This window comes from Scyliorhinus torazame, chromosome 1 (genome assembly GCF_047496885.1).
Source record: "Scyliorhinus torazame isolate Kashiwa2021f chromosome 1, sScyTor2.1, whole genome shotgun sequence".
In the NCBI taxonomy this organism is placed as follows: domain Eukaryota; kingdom Metazoa; phylum Chordata; class Chondrichthyes; order Carcharhiniformes; family Scyliorhinidae; genus Scyliorhinus; species Scyliorhinus torazame.
In genome coordinates, this window is record NC_092707.1 from 136,239,158 (window position 1) to 136,260,467 (window position 21,310).

Genomic DNA, 21,310 nt, shown 5'->3' on the forward strand with positions numbered 1-21,310 from the left:
GGAAACGCTTTCAGATACCTTCAGGTACGCGCCTTTCTGAAAAAGCAGGTGGTATCACTTCCGCTGCTACCCCCACGCAGGATACAGGATAGAGTGGCCTCCGGCACCTGGGTAGGGGAGGGGAAGGTTTCGGACATTTACCGGGAACTTCAGGAGGCGGAGGAGGCCCCAGTGGAGGAGCTTAAGGGCAAATGGGAGGAGGAGCTAGGGTGGGAGCTGGATGTGGGCCTGTGGGCGGATGCCATAAACAGGGTTAATTCCTCATCATCATGTGCCAGGCTTAGCTTCGTCCAGTTTAAGGTGGTCCACTGGGCACACATGACGACAACCAGGATGAGCAAGCTCTTTGGGGTTGAGGATAAATGTGCGAGGTGTGCGGGAAGCCCAGCAGACCATGTCCATAGTTCTGGGCATGCCTGGCTCTTAAGGGATTCTGGCAGGGATTTGCTAAGGCAATGTCCAAGATCTTGGACACGCGGGTGGTGCCAAGTCCAGAGATAGCGATCTTTGGTGTGTCAGACGATCCGGGAGTTCAGGAAGCGAAAGAGGCCGAGGTCTTGGCCTTTGCCTCCCTGGTAGCCCAGAGACGGATCATTTTAATGTGGAGGGACTCGAAGCCCCCGAGTGAAGAGACCTGGGTTAGTGACATGGCTGGGTCTCTCAGTCTCGAGAAAATAAAGTTTGCCTTAAGAGGGTCCATGGCGGGGTTCACTCGGAGGTGGCAACCGTTCCTCGACTTTCTAGGAGAGCAGTAAAGGTCAGCATCCTGGTGAGGGGGGGGGTGGGGGGGGTGAAGGGGAGGGGGACGGAATCGTTACGTTGTATTGTTCTTTTCTTTGTACATACGGTTAACATTTTTTTTCTTCTCTATGTTCTGTTAATTGTTGCGTACGGTTATGCAAAAATTATGTTTTTTGACAAAAATTTGAATAAAAATAATTTTTTTTAAATGTGCCTCAAAACCAACATCTTTGACCAAACATTTGGTCATCTGACTTGATAACTCTTCCTGTAGCTCAGTGCTAAATTATTCTTGGCACTTTCGGATACTTTGATAAAGGCACTCTCTTAATGCAAGTTGTTGTTGTTGTTGCTCCATCCCTTTGAGACCGAGATCCCTAGTCTGAGCTTTCTTTCATCATATGTTGAGGAAAAAAGATGCAGGAGTGGTGGAAGGAGAAGGTGGGTGGGTTCGTGGACCTGAGAAGAAAGGAGCAGTTGGAGCAAGAAGCTGTACCTGCGACAGAGAGGAAGGCGGCCGAGGGTAAGGGTCCGGCCCTAACATCTCAGTGGTCGATGGAGCAGCTGGTTGTCTTCTTGAATTAAAAGTTCAGCCAGCAGAGGAAGGAGACTTTGGAGGACCTGGCAAGGACGGTGGACCCGATTAAGGTGGGGATCGGCCGCCTGAAAACGAGGCAGGAGGCTCAGACCCACACGTTCCAGAGAGTGGAGGAGATGGTGGGGGAGCACGAGGAGCAGCTCACCTCGATGGCGGCCGAGATGGTCGTGATGCGTGATACTCAAAGGCACCTGCAGGAGAAGGTGGATGATTTGGAGAACCGGTCCGGGAGGCAGAACCTGAGGATCGTGGGGCTGCCGGAGGGCATCGAGCGAGCAGACGCTGGCTCGTACCTGGCTCGGATGTTCGAGAAGTTTTGAACAGCCCTTGGAGGTGGACCAGGCGCACAGGGCACTGATGAGGAAGCCGCAGCAGAGCAAGCCACCGAGGGCGATGGAGGTGCGGCTGCACCGGTTTTTGGATAAGGAACAGATCCTGAGGTGGGCCAGGCAGGCGAGTCGATGTACTTGGGAGGGCAGTGAACTTTGAATGTACCAGGACCTGATGAAGAGCTGGCCAGGAGGAGAGCGGGGTTCAACAAGGTGAAGGCTGCCCTCTTGAAGAAGGGAGTGAAATTCAGAGCTGGACCTGGCTCGCCTCTGGTTGACTTATAATGGCCCTGAACTTTATTTTGGGATGGCAGAGGAAGTAATGGGGCTTGTGAGGGGACAATGGACTGGCAGGAGAAGGAGGACATTGAGCTTTGGAGGAGGTGTGTGTTTTTGTTACTTTTGGTTTGTTTTTTGTGTCCTGCTGTGGGGGATGGGTGGTTGCTCTTTTCTTTGTTTTTTGGGTTTTGAATGCTAGTGTTGCTGTTTGCACTGGTATAGTGTTTAATTGGGGGGGGGGGGGGGGGGTACGGTGGGGGAGGGAGGAGGAGACAGTGGGAGGTAGAATGCTAAGCGCCATTGGCGGAGACTGGCGGGTGGCTAGGCGGGTTGTGTTGTGTTGGGCGCGCTGGATCTGTGGAACACATACAGGTCACCAACACTTGAAATAGTGCAACACTATTTTATTCAGTCATTAACAGTTTAACATACTCTCACTGTGGGTTAACATGATACTAGCTTTAACTAAAGACCTTTGCCTTGTCCTAACCAGTCAATGCACTCAGCACATAGTGAATGTCTGTGCTGCAGGCTGTGAGCTCTGTCCTACTAGGAAGAAGCAGCTCGAATGAGCGGGAACTCTGATCCTGAAGTGGGTCAAGCAGGCGAGTCGATGTACCTGGGAGGGCAGTGAACTTCGAATGTCTTTATAGTGCGTGTGCTCTAACTGGTGATTGGCTGCGGTGTTGTGTGTGTTGATTGGTCCCACTGTGTGTCCATCATTGTGGGTGTCTGCACCATGATACACTGGTGTATATTATGACAGCCCCCCTTTTATAAAAGAATGTACATGTGTGGCAATAAATAGTGTATGGTGAGAATGTCCCTAACTACATGTGTGCGAAAGACATATTTACAGGACTATGTACATGAGAACTACGCTATTTACATGGGAAGGAGCCTGGTGCAGAAAAACAGTATGCAACAAGAATAACGAGATGAACACTATATACAAACCATGTAAACGATCAAACGGAAGAACAGAACAATTCAGAAAGTCTATAAGTCCACAAAGCTCACAAATTAAGTCTCTGAGGTGGGCGACGAATTCTGGTTGACCGCCTCAAGTGTGGGTCGGGAGCTGCCGGCTGAGGAGCGGGCTGGACTGCGTCAGAGTGAGGAGGATGCAGAGTGACAGGGATCTCTGCATAGTCCATGGCAGGGTCAGCAGGAGGGCGAGGCGACAGTGGAGGATCATGTAGCGAGCGTGGAACGAGACGAAGGGCGCGTCGATTGCGGCGCAGAATGGAGCCATCCGGTAGACGAACCAGGAACGAGCGGGGGGCCACCTGCTGAAGGACAACAGCGGTTGCAGACCAGCCACCATCCAGAAGATGGATGCAGGCGTTGTCATCTGGAGCCAGAGCAGGGAGATCAGCTGCACGGGAGTCATGAGCCGCCTTGTGCTGTGCACGAGACAGCTGCATCCGTCGAAGGACAGGAATGTGGTCGAGGTCTGGGACATGAATGGACGGCACCGTCGTCCTCAGGGTACGACCCATGAGCAATTGGGCTGGCAACAGGCCAGTGGACAGTGGGGCGGAGCGATAGGCCAGCAAGGCAAGGTAGAAATCAGACCCAGCATCGGCAACCTTGCAGAGGAACCGTTTGACTATATGGACTCCCTTCTCCGCTTTGACGTTGGATTGGGGGTACAGGGGACTGGATGTCACATGGGCAAAATTGTACCGCCTGGAAAAGTTGGACCATTCCTGGCTTGCGAAGCAGGGGCCATTGTCCAACATATCCATCAGTGGGATGCGTGTCGAGCAAAGATGGCCTTACAGGCAATGATGACTGCAGACGATGTGATATCGTGCAACCGTATCAGCTCCGGGTAATTTGAAAAGTAGTCCACGATCAGGACATAGTCTCTACCCAGCACATGGAACAGGTCGATGCCCACCTTGGTCCATGGTGATGTGACTAACTCATGGGGCTGCAGGGTCTCACGTGGTTGGGCCGGCTGGAAGCGCTAACAAGTGGGGCAGTTGAGCACTGTGTTGGCTATGTCGTCATTAATGCCGGGCCAGTACACTGCCTCTCGGGCCCGTCGGCGGCACTTTTCCACGCCAAGATGGCCCTCATGTAGCTGTTCCAGGACGAGCTGGCGCATGCTATGCGGGATGTCAATGCGGTCCAGTTTCAGAAGAACCCTGTCTACTACCGCTAGATCATCTCTGACATTATAGAACTGAGGGCATTGGCCCTTGAACCACCCGTCTGTTAGGTGGCGCATGACATGCTGTAGCAAAGGGTCAGCCGCCGTCACGCGGCGAATTTGGACGAGGCTTTCATCCGTGGCAGGTAGATTGGAGGCCACGAAGGCCACATGGGCGTCAACCTGGCAGACAAAACCCGCTGGGTCACATGGAATGTTGACTGCCCTGGAGAGAGCGTCAGCAATGATGAGGTTTTTGCCTGGGGTGTATACCAGCTGGAAGTCATATCGCCGGAGCATGAGAAGAATACGCTGGAGGCGAGGCGTCATGTCGTTCAAGTCTTTCTGTATTATGTTGGCCGATGGTCGGTCTCGACGGTGAACTGAGGAAGTCCGTATACATAATCGTGAAACTTAACCACACCGGTCAGAAGGCCCAGGCACTCCTTTTCTATCTGCATGTAGCGCTGCTCCGTGGGGGTCATGGCGCGTGACGCATATGCAACGGGGGCCCATGATGAGGCCTCATCGCGTTGCAGGAGCACTGCCCCAATGCCGGATTGGCTGACATCGGTCGAAATTTTGGTCTCTTTTGCTGGATCAAAGAAAGCTAAGACCGGGGCTGTGGTGAGTTTGGTTTTGATTTCTCTCCATTCACGCTCATGGGCAGGGAGCCATTGGAAGTCTGTCGTCTTCCTAACCAGGTTTCTGAGAGCCGTGGTATGAAAGGCGAGGTTAGGGATGAACGTCCCTAAAAAATTGACCATGCCCAGAAATCGGAGGACCGCCTTCTTGTCCTCTGGTGTTTTCATAGCTGTGATAGCAGCTACTCTGTCCGCATCCGTCCGCACACCCAACTGGGAGATGTGGTCCCCGAGGAACTTGAGTTCCGTCTGACCAAAAGAGCATTTGGCCCTCTTGAGGCGGAGGCCCTGCGCACGTATACGTTTGAATACGCGCTGGAGGCGACTGACATGCTCCTGCGGGGTGGTGGACAAAATGATTATGTCGTCGACATAGACGCGAACACCTTCAATGCCTTCCATCATTTGTTCCATAATCCTATAGAACACTTCTGAAGCAGATATGATCCCAAACGGCATCCTGTTGTAACAATATCTGCCAAAGAGAGTATTAAATGTACACAGTTTCCTGCTGGATTTGTCGAGCTGGATTTGCCAGAATCCTTTTGAGGCGTCGAGTTTGGTGAAGAGCTTGGCGCGAGCCATCTCGCATGTGATCTCTTCGCACTTGTGAATTGGATAATGCTCCCTCATGATATTGCGATTTAGATCCTTGGGATCAATGCAAATTCTCAATTCGCTGGAATGCTTTTTCACACATCCCATGGAACTGACCCAGTCGGTCGGTTCCGTGACTCTGGAAATCACTCCTTGGCCCTGGAGGTCCTGCAGCTAGCTGCTGCTCGAGGCGGTCCTTAAGGGGCGCGGGCATCCTGCGAGGTGCGTGCACCACAGGTGTGGCATTCTGTTTCAATAAGGTCTTGTAGGTGTATGGGAGCGTGCCCATGCCTTCGAAGACGTCGTGGTGCTGGTTGATGATGGCGTTGAGTTGCGTCCTGAAGTCGGTGTCCTGAAAGGCAGACGTGTCATCAGGAGAGAGAGAGTGAACTCTCTGAACTAGGTTCAACAGCTTGCATGCCTGTGCTCCAAGCAGGGAGGCTTTTGAGGAGCCCATGATTTCAAAAGGAAGGATGGCTTTGCGTGACCTGTGCGTCACTTCAAGTTGGCACGAGTCGCTGGTATCAATGGCATTGCCATTGTAATCAAATAGCTGGCAAGCTGATGGAAGGATGGCTGGTTTGACACGAAGGCTTTGGAAGTCAGACCGTGCAATGAGATTGGCGGAGGCACCAGTGTCAAGGCGGAATCGTATTTGGGACCGGTTGACCGTCAGGGTGGCACACCACTCATCGTCTGGATTGATGCTGTATACCGACAGCGGCTGGTGTCTTTGCTTCGGGGACACCCTGTTTTTTGTCATGATACCGACTCGAAAAGGCGCCTTCGGGTCCTCGGTGTCACTGCTGTGTGGGAGGTCGGAATCGGACTCGGTGACCGTGGGTTGAATTGCCCGGACATTCGTGCGAGGCTGGCTGAAGCGATATGAATTGGCAGACTGAGCTGCTCAGCATAAGGCAGCATAGTGGCCAAGACTACCACATCGTAGGCATTGTCGTGATTTGTCAGGGCATTGCCGTTTTAAATGGGCAGAGCCACAGTTGCCGCATGTCGTAGCGTCAGCACGTTCACTGCGCCACCGCGCATGTGCGGTGCAGTCGTGCATGGTGCGCGCCTGCGCATTACGTTCTTCGACATCGCCGTCCCCTCGTTTGGTGCACACAAGCGCGGGAGTCCGCGAAAAACACGCGGAATGGCCGCCCTCATCCAGGCTGAGGCCCTGGAGTTGCTCAATTGCTTGGACCCGTTCCGCCTCGTGGGTCCTTGCCGCGCCGTTTCAGCTGCTTGGATGTGGGAATACCGACTCATGGCGTTTTCATGTAGGACACAGGTCTCAATGGCGGTCGCTAGGGTGAGCTGCTTTACTTTGAGGAGCTGCTGTCATAGGGGGTCCGACTGAACACCGAAAACGATCTGGTCGCGTATCATGGAGTTGGAGGTGGGCCTGTAGCTGCAAGACTGCGCAAGGATGCGGAGGTGAGTGAGAAAGGATTGGAAAGGTTCAGCCTTACCCTGCAAACGCTGTTGGAACACGTAGCGCTTGAAACTTTCATTCACCTCTACGCTGCAGTGAGTGTCAAACTTGAGGAGGACCATCTTGAACTTTGTTTTATCTTCATCATCCGCAAAGGTGAGAGAATTGAAAATGTGGAAGGCATGGTCCCCGGCCGTGGATAGGAGGAGAGCAATCTTCCTGGTATCCGAGGCACCCTCCCTGTCTGTGGCTTCAAGGAAGAGCTGGAAGCGCTGTTTGAATATCTTCCAGTTGGCCCCTAGGTTGCCGGCGATGCGGAGCGGCGGGCAGATGTTGTCCATTTTGCAGGATGACGGAATGCTGGCGGAAGGCAGATCACTTGCAGGTAGGTCTAAGGAGTGCTAATATCCCTCAACTCCTGGTATCATGTTGTGTTGGGTGTTCTGGATCAGTGGAACACATACAGGTCACCAACACTTGAAATAGTGCAACACTATTTTATTGAGTCATTAACACTTTAACATACTCTCACTGTGGGTTAACACGATACTAGCTTTAACTAAAGACCTTTGCCTTGTCCTAACCAGTCGATGCACTCAGCACATGGTGAATGTCTGTGCTGCAAGCTATGAGCTCTGTCCTACTAGGAAGCTGCACCTCGAATGAGCGGGAACTCTGATGCCCCTGTCTTTATAGTGAGTGTGCTCTAACTGGTGATTGGCTGCGGTGTTGTATGTGTTGATTGGTCCCACTGTGTGTCCATCAGTGTGTGTGTCTGCACCATGATACACTGGTGTATATTATGACAGGTTGGTTCACAGAAGCGCAGTGGGGGGGTGAGCAGGTGGTTACACCGCCGATGGGGGTTGGGATACTTATGTTGTGGGGGGGAGTGGGGACTGCTGACAGGGGAGGGGCTTTTGAAATGTAGTATGTGGAGGGTCAATGATGGTGGACATCCGAGGGCGGGTCTGAGGGGATGCGGGACGCAAGCTGGAGGCTGGCCCAGGAGGGGATATGATGTATGATGGAGCGAGATTGAGCGGGGGGGGGATGTGTTTGGTGCTCCCGAAATTCATGAATTATTACTGGGCGGCGAATATAGGTATGGTTCGGGAGTGGGTCGTGGGGGAGGGGTCGGGATGGGAGCGGATGGAGCAGCCTCTTGTAAAAACCCAAGATTGGGCACACTGTTAACGGAGCCTCTGCCGTTCTCGACAGAGACGGCAGCATCTGAGGCTGGAGGTGGCTTTGTCTTGTGCACCGATTTGTGGGAATCACTGGTTTGTTCCGGGGGTGGGGGTTGGGGGGGGCTGGATGGTGGGTTTCGGGGGTGGCATCGGGCAGGCATTGAACGGTTTGGTGATCATTTCAGACACGGCGACTTTCCGAGCTTGGAGGAGTTGGGGGAGGAATTTGAGCTGCCTGTCGGGAATGGGTTCCGGTATTTGCAGGTGAGGGACTTAGTTCGGAGGCAGGTACCGTCCTTTCCTCACCTGCCGCCCCAGAGGCTGCAGGACAAGATGGTGTCAAGAAAGGGGAGGGGAAGGACATTTAAAAGGAGCTGATGGACCGGGAGGGAGCCCTGATCGGGGTAGTGATGCATAAGTGGGAGGAAGAGTTGGGTAGGGATGAGGAGGCTGGGTTGTGGGAGGATGCCTTGAGGAGAGTGAATGCAACGTCGTTGTGCGCTAGGCTTAGCCTTATTCAGTTTAAGATGGTCCACAGGGCACACATGACTGTGTCTAGGATGAGCAGGTATTTGAAGAGGTGGAGGATAGGTGTGGCCGGTGTGCTGGTGGACCCGCGAATCATGTCCATATATTTCTGGGTCTGTCCGAAGCTTGGGGGATTCTGGCAGCGATCTGCCGACGCTGTGTCGGAGGTCTTGAAGGTGAAGGTGGTCCCAGTCCAAGGGGGCTATCTTTGGAATGTCAGAAGACCCGGGAGTCCAGGGGGCGAGAGAGGCCGATGTCTTGGCCTTTGCCTTCCCGGAGTCCGGAGATGAATATTGTTAGAATTGAGGGACTCGGAGCCCCCAAAACTGGGAGTGTGGGTGAGTGACTTGGCGGAATTTCTCAGGCTGGAAAAGATAAAGTTCGCCTTGAGAGGGTCTGTGGAGGGTTTGCCCGGAGGTGGCAGCCGTTTATCGATTTCTTCAAGGAGAGTTAAGATGGCAGCAGTGGGGAGTGGGGGTTAAAATGGGGTCGCAGGGGAGTTGGGCAATGGGGGGGGGACAGGTTGGTGGGGTATTTTGTTGAGTTGGTTATTTGCAGCCCTGTTGGTTTCATTTATGATTATGTTTATTGTGTTAATATATAAATGCCTCCATAAAAATATATATATTTTTTTAAATCACATTGTGTTGGAACCAAGGTGCAGCTTTTCTTCCTACTCCACTCGGAGGCTTTTAATAAAGGGCCCTCCCGAGGTGTGTGTTATTCTGATGTTCAGTGGCTCATTGTGCTGTGAGGTGCTGAGCATTGCTACGCTGCAGCACTGCCCTCTAGTGTTCACTCTGAATGTTTTTGTTTGGCATTAAAGCTGAAACATTCTCGATGAATCAACCTGTGGATTTCTGGTGATAAAGTCACCTGCCTCTAGCAAAATAAAACTGAACCTTCAAAATACTACAACCAGCAACATTAAAAATGACATTGATACAAATGGATAATGGTGATCACCTTTCATCATTTTAAATGGTGGGGACGGCTCATCCAATACCTAGAACTAAGTAGAAGCAGTTTTTTCAAAGAATATTCAAACGTCACTACGGTGACACCCTTCACTATCAGGGTTCTGCCAACTTAAATTTCCGCCATTCATGGTGATAACAGGGGTAATCTAGGTGCAGTCGAGCAGTTCTGAGAAATTAAGGTGCATCTTAAATGACTGTATGTTTCATTGCATAAACTATCAGAAAAGTCCATAAAACATCAAGACCATGAACTTCTTTTTTATTCGTTCATGGGACGTGGGAGTCGCAGGCTGTGGCAGCATTTGTTGCCCAGCCCTAATTGTCCTTGAGGGAACAGTTAAGAGTGTACCACATTGCTCAGGGTCTGAAGTCACATGTAGACCAGATGGCAGATTTCCTTCCCTGAAGGACATTCGTGAACCAGATGGGTTTTTACGACAATCGACAATGGTTTCATGGCCATCATTAGACTTTTAATTCCAGACTTCTATTGAATTCAAATTTCGCCATCTGCATTTGAACCTGGGTCCCCACAGCATTACTCTGGGTCTCTGGTTTACTTGTCCAGTTACAATACCATTACGCCACCGCCTCCCCAGCTTGCAGAGTTTACAGCAAACATGCTGTGTGCAGTCCCACCAAAATAAATAACCATACAATATGCTTACCAAAAACAAAGTCTCACAACATTACTTGTGCTAATTGTTAGTGACTAGATTCTGAATGCATGTGCCAAAGTTATTGGATTGTAACAAAATGTGAGCAGCTGATTCAAACTGCCTGACTTTGGTCAAAATCTTTCAAAAATGTAAAACTCTGCAGGCCGTTTAACTGGAATTATGCAGGACAGTGTATGAACATTGGATAGTAATGGATTAGACCTGGCCAGCAGTCCCGCTCTCTTCAACGTCCACGTCCCTCACCAGTAAAATACCGAATCAACACTTGCAGTTTAAGTTCAGATGTTAAAAAATCACGTTCTGGAGAGCTGGGAATGACTGTGAAACAGTTTCACACATTTGAGGGACTGGGAGATGATGATTTGGACAAAACAGCAGCCACATTCCAATAACCAGCTCTTTTTTAACTGTACAGTCAAATCCATTAGTGGATCAGAGTCTAGTGTTAAGATGGTAATAACAAGATGTGAAATGTCAAGACTAAGCAATTTATTGTGGGAGGGAAAGTGTAATGAACAAGAGAACTTTTGTGCCAAGTGTGTTTAACTTTATCTTTGCCATTTCAAAGCTCTTTTTCCACTCTTTACATTATAGAGAAGACTAGCTACTGAAGAAAAGTATTGTGAAGGAAGGGGAGTAAAAAGCTGGATTATAATTTAAATTTAAATGTGTTTCTTTGAATGGATGGGGTGTTCCCTCTCGTTATATCCGGGCACCATATTTAAATAGCGCACGGACATGACAATTGTCATAATATACATCAAGTACATTATGGTGCAATCACACACACACTGATGGACATGCAGTGGGACCAATCAGCATACACAACACCGCAGCCAGTTACCAGTGAGAGCACAAGCACTATAAAGACAGGGGACAGGTGAGTTCCCGCTCATTCTAGCAGCAGCCAGCTCAGAGCACAGAGCTCATAGCCTGCGTCACAGACATTCACCATGTGCTGAGTGCCTCACCATAGCTAGTGATAGGAAAGGGTCCACAGTTAAGCTAGTATTGCTTATACCCATGTTTACAGTATGTTAGCATAGTTGAACAGTTAACAAAATAGCGTTACACCACTTCCAGCATTGTTGGCTTGTTTGTGAACCAGAACACCCAACATGACATGGTACAAGGAGTTGCCGCAATCTAGCAGTTGTGTGACCTACCTGCAAATTGGAAGATATTTAAACAGCGCTTCCAGCTCTTCCTCGAGGCCACGGACAGGGAGAATGCATCAGACACCAGGAAGATAGCCCTTCTTCTCTCCATGGCTGGGCAACATGCCATCCACATCTTTAACTCCGTGACATTCGCGGGCGACGAGGACAAGACCAAGTACATGACTGTGCTCCTCAAATTCGACACACACTTCAGTGTTGAAGTCAACAAAAGCTTCGAAAGGTACCCGTTCCAGCAGTGCTTGCAGGGTAAGGTCGAGCCTTTCCAATCCTATTTAACACACCTCCTCATCCTCACGCAATCCTACGGCTACGGGCTCACCCACCTCCGACTCCATGATACGCAACCAGATTGTTTTTGGGGTCATGTCGGACACCCTGCGTCAGCAGCTCCTTAAAGTTAAGCAACTAACCCTAGCGACTGCCATCGAGACCTGTGTCCTGCATGAGAATGCCACCAGCCGGTACTCCTACATACAGGCAGCTGAAACAGCGCGGCAAGGGCCCCATGAGGCGGAACGGGTCCAAACGATCGAACAACTCCCGGGCCACAGTCTGAAGGAGGGCGGCCATTTTGCGCGCTTTCTGAGGCCTCCCGCGCTTGTACGCGCCAAACCAGGGGACAGTGACGTGGAGGAATGCAATGCGCAGGCCCGCACCACGCAGTACCGCGCATGCACGGTGGAATAATGAACGCACTGACGTCACGACATGCGGCAACTGTGGCTCCGCCCACTTAAAGCAGCAATGCCCTGCAAAATCGCGACAGTGCCTACGCTGTGGCAGGCTTGGCCAATATGCTGCCTGCTGTCGAGCAGCCCAGCCTGCCAACTCGCAACGATTTAACCAGCCTCGCAGGAATGTTCGGGCAATCCAACCCACCTTCACCGAGTCCGATCCTGACTTCATGCAGACCAGTGACACCGAGCACAGGGAGCCTTTTCGAGTCGCTGTCATAACCAAGAACAGGCTGTCCCTGAATCGGAAGCACCAGCCGCTGTTGGTGCACAGCATTGATCCGGACGACGAGTGGTGTGCCACCCTGGCGGTCAACCCGAATTCGTCGCCCACCTCAGAGACTTGATTTATGAGCCTTACAATGTTGGACTCAATGCTTTGTTCTTTCATCCTGTTTCAGCATTTCACTAGTTTGTTTACAGCATTCGTTATTAGTTTTGTTGTTGGTGTAACACCTTGCTTTTCTTTTCTCTGCACCAGGCACCTTCCCGTGTATATAGACTACCCTCATGTACATAGTTATGTAAATACTGCACACACATGGTCAGATACACTCATTACACGTTATTTATTCTCACAGAAGCACATGTTCTTTGTAAAAAAGAGGGATGTCATAATATACATCAGTACATTATGGTGCAATCACATACACACACTGATGGACATGCAGTAGGACCAACCAGCATACATAACACCGCAGCCAATCACCAGTGAGAGCACAAGCACGATTAAGACAGGGGACAGGAGAGTTCCCGCTCATTCTAGCAGCAGCCAGCTCAGAGCACAGAGCTCACAGCCTGCGTCACAGACATTCACCATGTGCTGAGTGCCTCACCATAGCTAGTGATAGGAAAGGGTCCACAGTTAAGCTGGTATTGCTTATACCCACGTTTACAGTATGTTAACACAGTTGAACAGTTAATAAAATAGCGTTACACCACTTCCAGCATTGTTGGCTTGTTTGTAAACCAGAACACCCAACACAACAACAATAACCCACTATAAAAGGAAGAGATTGTCCTCTGATCACAGGGACCTCCATCCCCCAGATTCAGTGACACATCCCTCGATGTGCTTTCTGAATGTAGTGGAGGTCAGGAGGGACATCCTCTATCCTGAGGATGGGAGGAGGAGGCTGAGCCGTCACACAAACCCTGCATGGGAGGAAGTCCAAAGGTAGATCAGTGCCCATGGACTCCACCAGAGGGCTGCCCTGCATTGCCGCAAATGTATAAATAACCTCATCTGCTCCGACTGGGTAACTAACGCCCACTGTGATGCCTCATAGCCCCACTGCAGTCCATCTATCCAATAGGTGGAAAGGACACTGTGGGTCCCTGACACTTGCACAGAGCATAGATGCTGTCATGAGGGTGGTGGGAAAGGGGTTAGGCGTTGAATGCACCAGCCAAAAACTAATGAAAGTATGTCTTCCTGTACACAGCAACAGTGTGAGGCACTCCAGAGAAGAGAGAGAGAGAGAGGGAGAGAGGGAGAGAGAGAGAGAGAGAGAGGAGACGGGAGGAGGCCTGCCTGACCTCAGGAACCTCACTGACTTCAAGGAGCAGACAGACCAGTTGGTTGGGGAAGATCCAGACCGACACGGCAGAGCTGGAGGGATTGGGGAGGGGGGCATTAGGCAGAGATGTCAAAAGGGCCTCAGCAGAGTGACACGTGAGATGGAGGAGTCTGTCCACCTGCTCTCTGATTAAGCGGTTCTGATCTGTGCACACATTGAGGTCTCCATGGGGAGGATGCAAACATGATGGAGAACCTCGCCCAGCAGAATGCAGTTTCTGTCGGAGCTGCACTCCATCACTGTAGCCATGGGTAAGATTTGCTGTGGCTACCCGAGAGTGGTACTGGGCACCTAGACATCCTTCCAGGTGTCCATCCCCTCGAGTAGTGAGACAGGGGCCCACAGGCACCCAAAGGGAGTTGGAGCGGCTGTTGAACTATCCTGCGACCCCCCACTCAGGACTTACTGGTGGTGTCCAGCCTTTGGAAACGCGCTTTGTCCGTGACCCCTTCAGCTTCGTCTTCTGTGACCACAGAAGGAGCACCTTCCTCACAGCAGGACAGCTAAAATAACCCACAAACCTGCAGACATCTTGACCTCTGCCAAGGTCATCCAAGACAACAAGGCAAACGGATGGGCAGGCTGTCTCCAACCTTGATGCAGCAATCGGGGGCACCTGGAAGAAGTGGGAGGGAATGTCAGATTAAGAAGTTTTGATTTCACATGGGAGTGCATCTGTGCACAATGATTTTATAAATCTTTGTAAATATGGTCCACTTCCATTTTGATGAGGTCTGATGTGATTTATTAGCAATCTACCCCTGAAGCCTGAGTGAGCTGCCCTCTACCTCCCCCCTCACCACCACCATCTTCAGGGCGACATGCCGGGCTTGGTCTGCCATCCCTGGAATTAGGTTATGATAGTTGCCGGGTCCTTTTGAGCCATGTGTGAGAAGTCTCCTACACACACTGAGCATTTACCCGTCACACTCTCCTCTATCCCGGAGCCCAAGCTCTGTAACTACTACATGCTGGGGTTGCCCTGCAATTGTCCAGTTGGGCTGACCTTCTACTCCACCCACCCCTGATGACCCAATGCCTATGCAGCATCTCCATATCTCCACCGCCAGCCTCTGCATATTTTGAAGCAGCCATGGCTGTTGTTACCTTCACAGTCGAGTCCAATATCTTTAACTCTCCCCCTGAGACTCACATCCTCCTCCTCATAACAATTATCATGTTCCACACCACTCCCGGGGCAACATTTCACCTTCCTACGCTTACTGTTCAACCTTCCCCATTACGGGGAGTGTCCACGACCCCTACCTTCCTGGGACTGTATGCTTGCGCCCCTAATTAGGATAACTCCCCAGCATCCACACCTCCCGCCACATCCCCTCGAACAACCCTCAGTGCCCCTTCACCCTCCATTGCCAAAACCTCACCCTCCCAACCTCCCGGATCCCACTGTCCACTTAAATCTTCACCATCCCTTCCTATCACTGATCTCCTGAGCATATCCCAGGACACTCATTTGTCCTCTTCCCCAATGTACTCGCACATCCCTCATACCAATCCACGCCTCTGTACCCCCCCATTCCCAATCACACCTATAAATCCCCCCATGCCAATTCACAACTACACTAATACACAGGCCTGTTCACATCTACACACACCCTGCCCTTTCACACCTGCTCACCTGCCACACTCACCCCCGTCCCCACACCACCCCCACTGCTCCATACCATTCACCCATTCCACGACCTTCACAGTATTTCTCCCTTTCCACGAGCACCTGAATCTCCCCTCTGCCCATCAAGACCTCCACACCTGCCCAACTGCTTCATTCCTCTCCTCCCCGTCTAATTCACCCACCATGACTGCCCAACAGTATCCCCTGCCGGATTCGCCGGATTCGCGATTGACACTCAGGAGGCTGATAAGCTGCAGCCACATACACACACTTCACTCCCCACACAATCCATCCCAGCCAACAAAGAACAAAGAACAAGAAGAAAGAACAATTCAGCACAGGAACAAGTCCTTCGGCCCTCCAAGCCTTTACCAGTCATGATGCCAAAACCCTCAGCACTACCTTGTGCCATATCTCTCTATACCCATCCATGTGTTGGTCAAGATGCCTTTTGAACGCCGTTAATCTATCTTCATCCACAACTACCCCTGGTAACGCGTTCCAGGCACTCACCACCCTCTGCGTAAAAGACCTGCCTCGCACATCTCCTTTAAGCTTTGCCCCACGGACCTGAAACCTATGGCCCCTGGTGACTGACCCCTCCACTCTGGGAAAGAGTGCCTGCCCATCTACTCTCTCCATGTGCTTCATAATCTTGTAGACCTCTATCAGGTCACCTCTCAGGCTCCATCTTTCTAATGAAAACAGTCTGAGTCAATTCAGCCTCTTCACATAGTTAACACCCTCCAGACCAGGCAACATCCTGGTAAACCTCCTCTGCACCTTCCAAAGCCTCCACATCCTTCTGGTAGTGTGGCGACCAGAATTGTGCGCAATATTCCAAGTGCGGCCTTACCAAGGTTCTATACAACTGTAGCATGACTTGCCAGTTTTTATACTCGTTTTTTTTTTAAGAGTATCCAATTCATTTTTTCCAATTAAGGGGCAATTTAGCGTGGCCAATCCACCTACCCTGCACATCTTATTTTGGGTTGTGGGGGCGAAATGCACGCAAACACAGGAAGAATGTGGAAACTCCACATGGACAGTGACCCAGAGCCAGGATCGAACCTGGGACCTCGGCGCCGTGAGGCAGCAATACTATCCACTGCGCTACCATGCTGCCCTATTCCGTATGCTTTCTTGACTACCTTGTCCACTTGTGTTGCCACTTTCAAAGATCTGTGGACATGCACGCACAGACCTCTCTGACTTTCTATATTCCTTTGAGATTTGCCATTTACTGTATATTTCCCCTCTATGTTAGCCGTGCCAAAACACATTCCCTCACATTTGTCCGGATTAAACGCCATTTGTTATTTCTCTTCCCAAGTCTCCAACCTATCTATGTCCTGCTGTATCTCCTGACAATCCTCAACACTATCTGCCTTTCCACAAACTTTGATGTCATCCACGAACTTACTAATCAGACCGGCTACATTTTCCTCCAAATCTTTCATGTATACTACAAACAACAGAGGCCCCAGCACAGATCCCTGTGGAACACCACTTGTCACAACCTTCCATTCAGAAGAACACCCTTCTACCACTACCCTTTGCCTTCTGTGACCAAGCCAGTTCTGTTTCCATCTTACCACCTCACCTCTGATCCCATGTGACTTCACCTTTTGTACCAATCTGCCATGAGGCACCTTGTCAAAGGCTTTACTGAAGTCCATGTAAACAACATCCACCGACCTCCCTTCATCAATCATCTTTGTTACCTCCTCAAAAAACTCAATCAAGTTAGTGAGGCACGACCTACCTTCTCAAAACCGTACTGTCTATTGTTAATGAGTCCATTTGTTTCCAAATGGGTATAAATCCTGTCCCTGAGAATTCTGTCCAATAATTTACCGACTACTGACGTAAGGCTCACCGGTCTATAGTTTCCAGGATTATCCCTGCTACCCTTCATAAACAATGGCCCCACATTAGCTATTCTCCAGTCCTCCGGGATCTCACCTGTAGCCAATGAGGATACAAAGATGTCAGTCAAGGCCCCAGCAATTTCCTCCATTGCTTCCCTCAGTATTCTGGGGGTAAATCCCATCCGGCCCAGGAGGTGTATCTACTTTAATATATTTTTAAAGACCCAATACTTCCTCCTTTTCGTTGTTAACATGATCCAGACAGTCCACACATCCGGCCCAAGAATCATTTTCCACAAATTCCCTTTCTTTGGTAAACATTGATGCAAAGTATTCATTTAGCACCTCCCCCTTTTCCTCTGGCTCAACACATAGATTCCCCCCACTGTCTTAAATGGTCCAATCCTTTCCCTGACCACCCTCTTGCTTTTTACATATGAATAAAAAGGCTTTGTGATTCACCTTAATCCTACTTGCCAAGGACATTTCATGACCCCCTCCTAGCCCTCCTAATTTCCCGCTTCAGTACCTTCCTACTTTCTTTATACCCCTCAAGGGTTTCGACTGTCCCCACCCTTCTAGACCAGCGTTCTTCAAACTTTTTTCCTGGGGACCCATTTTTACCAACTGGCCAACCTTCGGGACCCAACCCGGCCGAACATCGCGACCCACGCCGGCCGACCTTCGCGACCCACGCCGGCCGAACTGCGCGACACACCATTTTCTCTTACTTGTACTTTTTATAAAAATTTAATTTAGTTGTTAGCCAGATCTTGGTAGAAAGTAGGAGGAATGGCAGGGAAGGGAGTGCAATGTTCCTCCTGCAGGATGTTTGAGGTGAGGGATGCAGTTAGTGTCCCTGCTGATTTTACCTGCAGGAAGTGCTGCCATCTCCAGCTCCTCCAAGACCGAGTTAGGGAACTGGAGCTGGAGTTGGAAGAACTTCGGATCATTCGGGAGGCAGAAGGGGTCATAGATAGCAGCTTCAGGGAATTAGTTACACCAAAGATTGGAGATAGGTGGGTAACTGTAAGAGGGACTGGGAAAAAGCAGTCAGTGCAGGGATCCCCTGCGGTCGTTCCCCTGAGAAACAAGTATACCGCTTTGGATACTTGTGGGGGGGGACGACTTACCAGGGGTAAGCCATGGGGTACGGGCCTCTGGCACGGAGTCTGTCCCTGTTGCTCAGAAGGGAAGGGGGGAGAGGAGCAGAGCATTAGTAATTGGGGACTCTATAGTCAGGGGCACAGATAGGAGATTTTGTGGGAGCGTGAGAGACTCACGTTTGGTATGTTGCCTCCCAGGTGCAAGGGTACGTGATGTCTCGGATCGTGTTTTCCGGGTCCTTAGGGGGGAGGGGGAGCAGCCCCAAGTCGTGGTCCACATTGGCACTAACGACATAGGTAGGAAAGGGGACAAGGATGTCAGGCAGGCTTTCAGGGAGCTAGGATGGAAGCTCAGAACTAGAACAAACAGAGTTGTTATCTCTGGGTTGTTGCCCGTGCCACGTGATAGTGAGATGAGGAATAGGGAGAGAGAGCATTTAAACACGTGGCTACAGGGATGGTGCAGGCGGGAGGGATTCAGATTTCTGGATAACTGGGGCTCTTTCTGGGGAAGGTGGGACCTCTACAGACAGGATGGTCTACATCTGAACCTGAGGGGCACAAATATCCTGGGGGGGAGATTTGTTAGTGCTCTTTGGGGGGGTTTAAACTAATGCAGCAGGGGCATGGGAACCTGGATTGTAGTTTTAGGGTAAGGGAGAATGAGAGTATAGAGGTCAGGAGCACAGATTTGACGTCGCAGGAGGGGGCCAGTGTTCAGGTAGGTGGTTTGAAGTGTGTCTACTTCAATGCCAGGAGTATACGAAACAAGGTAGGGGAACTGGCAGCATGGGTTGGTACCTGGGACTTCGATGTTGTGGCCATTTCGGAGACATGGATAGAGCAGGGACAGGAATGGATGTTGCAGGTTCCGGGGTTTAGGTGTTTTAGTAAGCTCAGAGAAGGAGGCAAAAAGAGGGGGAGGTGTGGCGCTGCTAGTCAAGAGCAGTATTACGGTGGCGGAGAGGATGCTAGATGGGGACTCTTCTTCCGAGGTAGTATGGGCTGAAGTTAGAAACAGGAAAGGAGAGGTCACCCTGTTGGGAGTTTTTTATAGGCCTCCTAATAGTTCTAGGGATGTAGAGGAAAGGATGGCGAAGATGATTCTGGATATGAGCGAAAGTAACAGGGTAGTTATTATGGGAGACTTTAACTTTCCAAATATTGACTGGAAAAGATATAGTTCGAGTACAATAGATGGGTTGTTTTTTGTACAGTGTGTGCAGGAGGGTTTCCTGAAACAATATGTTGACAGGCCAACAAGAGGCGAGGCCACGTTGGATTTGGTTTTGGGTAAGGAACCAGGCCAGCTGTTGGATTTGGAGGTAGGAGAGCACTTTGGGGACAGTGACCACAATTCGGTGACGTTTACGTTAATGATGGAAAGGGATAAGTATACACCGCAGGGCAAGAGTTATAGCTGGGGGAAGGACAATTATGATGCCATTAGACGTGACTTGGGGGGGATAAGGTGGAGAAGTAGGCTGCAAGTGTTGGGCACAATGGATAAGTGGGGCTTGTTCAAGGATCAGCTACTGCGTGTTCTTGATAAGTATGTACCGGTCAGACAGGGAGGAAGGCGACGAGCGAGGGAACCGTGGTTTACCAAGGAAGTGGAATCTCTTGTTAAGAGGAAGAAGGAGGAAGAAGTGTGAAGTTTCGGTTGGGGCGATGGATAGTTACAAGGTAGCGAGGAAGGATCTAAAGAGAGAGCTAAGACGAGCAAGGAGGGGACATGAGAAGTATTTGGCAGGAAGGATCAAGGAAAACCCAAAAGCTTTCTATAGGTATGTCAGGAATAAGCGAATGACTAGGGAAAGAGTAGGACCAGTCAAGGACAGGGATGGGAAATTGTGTGTGGAGTCTGAAGAGATAGGCGAGATACTAAATGAATATTTTTCGTCAGTATTCACTCAGGAAAAAGATAATGTTGTGGAGGAGAATGCTGAACCCCAGGCTAATAGAATAGATGGCATTGAGGTACGTAGGGAAGAGGTGTTGGCAATTCTGGACAGGCTGAAAATAGATAAATCCCCGGGACCTGATGGGATTTATCCTAGGATTCTCTGGGAGGCCAGGGAAGAGATTGCTGGACCTTTGGCTTTGATTTTTATGTCATCATTGGCTACAGGAATAGTGCCAGAGGACTGGAGGACAGCAAATGTGGTCCCTTTGTTCAAAAAGGGGAGCAGAGACAACCCCGGCAACTATAGACCGGTGAGCCCCACGTCTGTAGTGGGTAAAGTCTTGGAGGGGATTATAAGAGACAAGATTTATAATCATCTAGATAGGAATAATATGATCAGGGATAGTCAGCATGGCTTTGTGAAGGGTAGGTCATGCCTCACAAACCTTATTGAGTTCTTTGAGAAGGTGACTGAACAGGTAGACGAGGGTAGAGCAGTTGATGTGGTGTATATGGATTTCAGCAAAGCGTTTGATAAGGTTCCCCACGGTAGGCTATTGCAAACAATACGGAGGCTGGGGATTGAGGGTGATTTAGAGATGTGGATCAGAAATTGGCTAGCTGAAAGAAGACAGAGGGTGGTGGTTGATGGGAAATGTTCAGAATGGAATACAGTCACAAGTGGAGTACCACAAGGATCTGTTCTGGGGCCGTTGCTGTTTGTCATTTTTATCAATGACCTAGAGGAAGGCGCAGAAGGGTGGGTGAGTAAATTTGCAGACGATACTAAAGTCGGTGGTGTTGTCGATAGTGTGGAAGGATGTAGCAGGTTACAGAGGGATATAGATAAGCTGTAGAGCTGGGCTGAGAGGTGGCAAATGGAGTTTAATGTAGAGAAGTGTGAGGTGATTCACTTTGGAAGGAATAACAGGAATGCGGAATATTTGGCTAATGGTAAAGTTCTTGAAAGTGTGGATGAGCAGAGGGATCTAGGTGTCCATGTACATAGATCCCTGAAAGTTGCCACCCAGGTTGATAGGGTTGTGAAGAAGGCCTATGGAGTGTTGGCCTTTATTGGTAGAGGGATTGAGTTCCGGAGTCGGGAGGTCATGTTGCAGCTGTACAGAACTCTGGTAC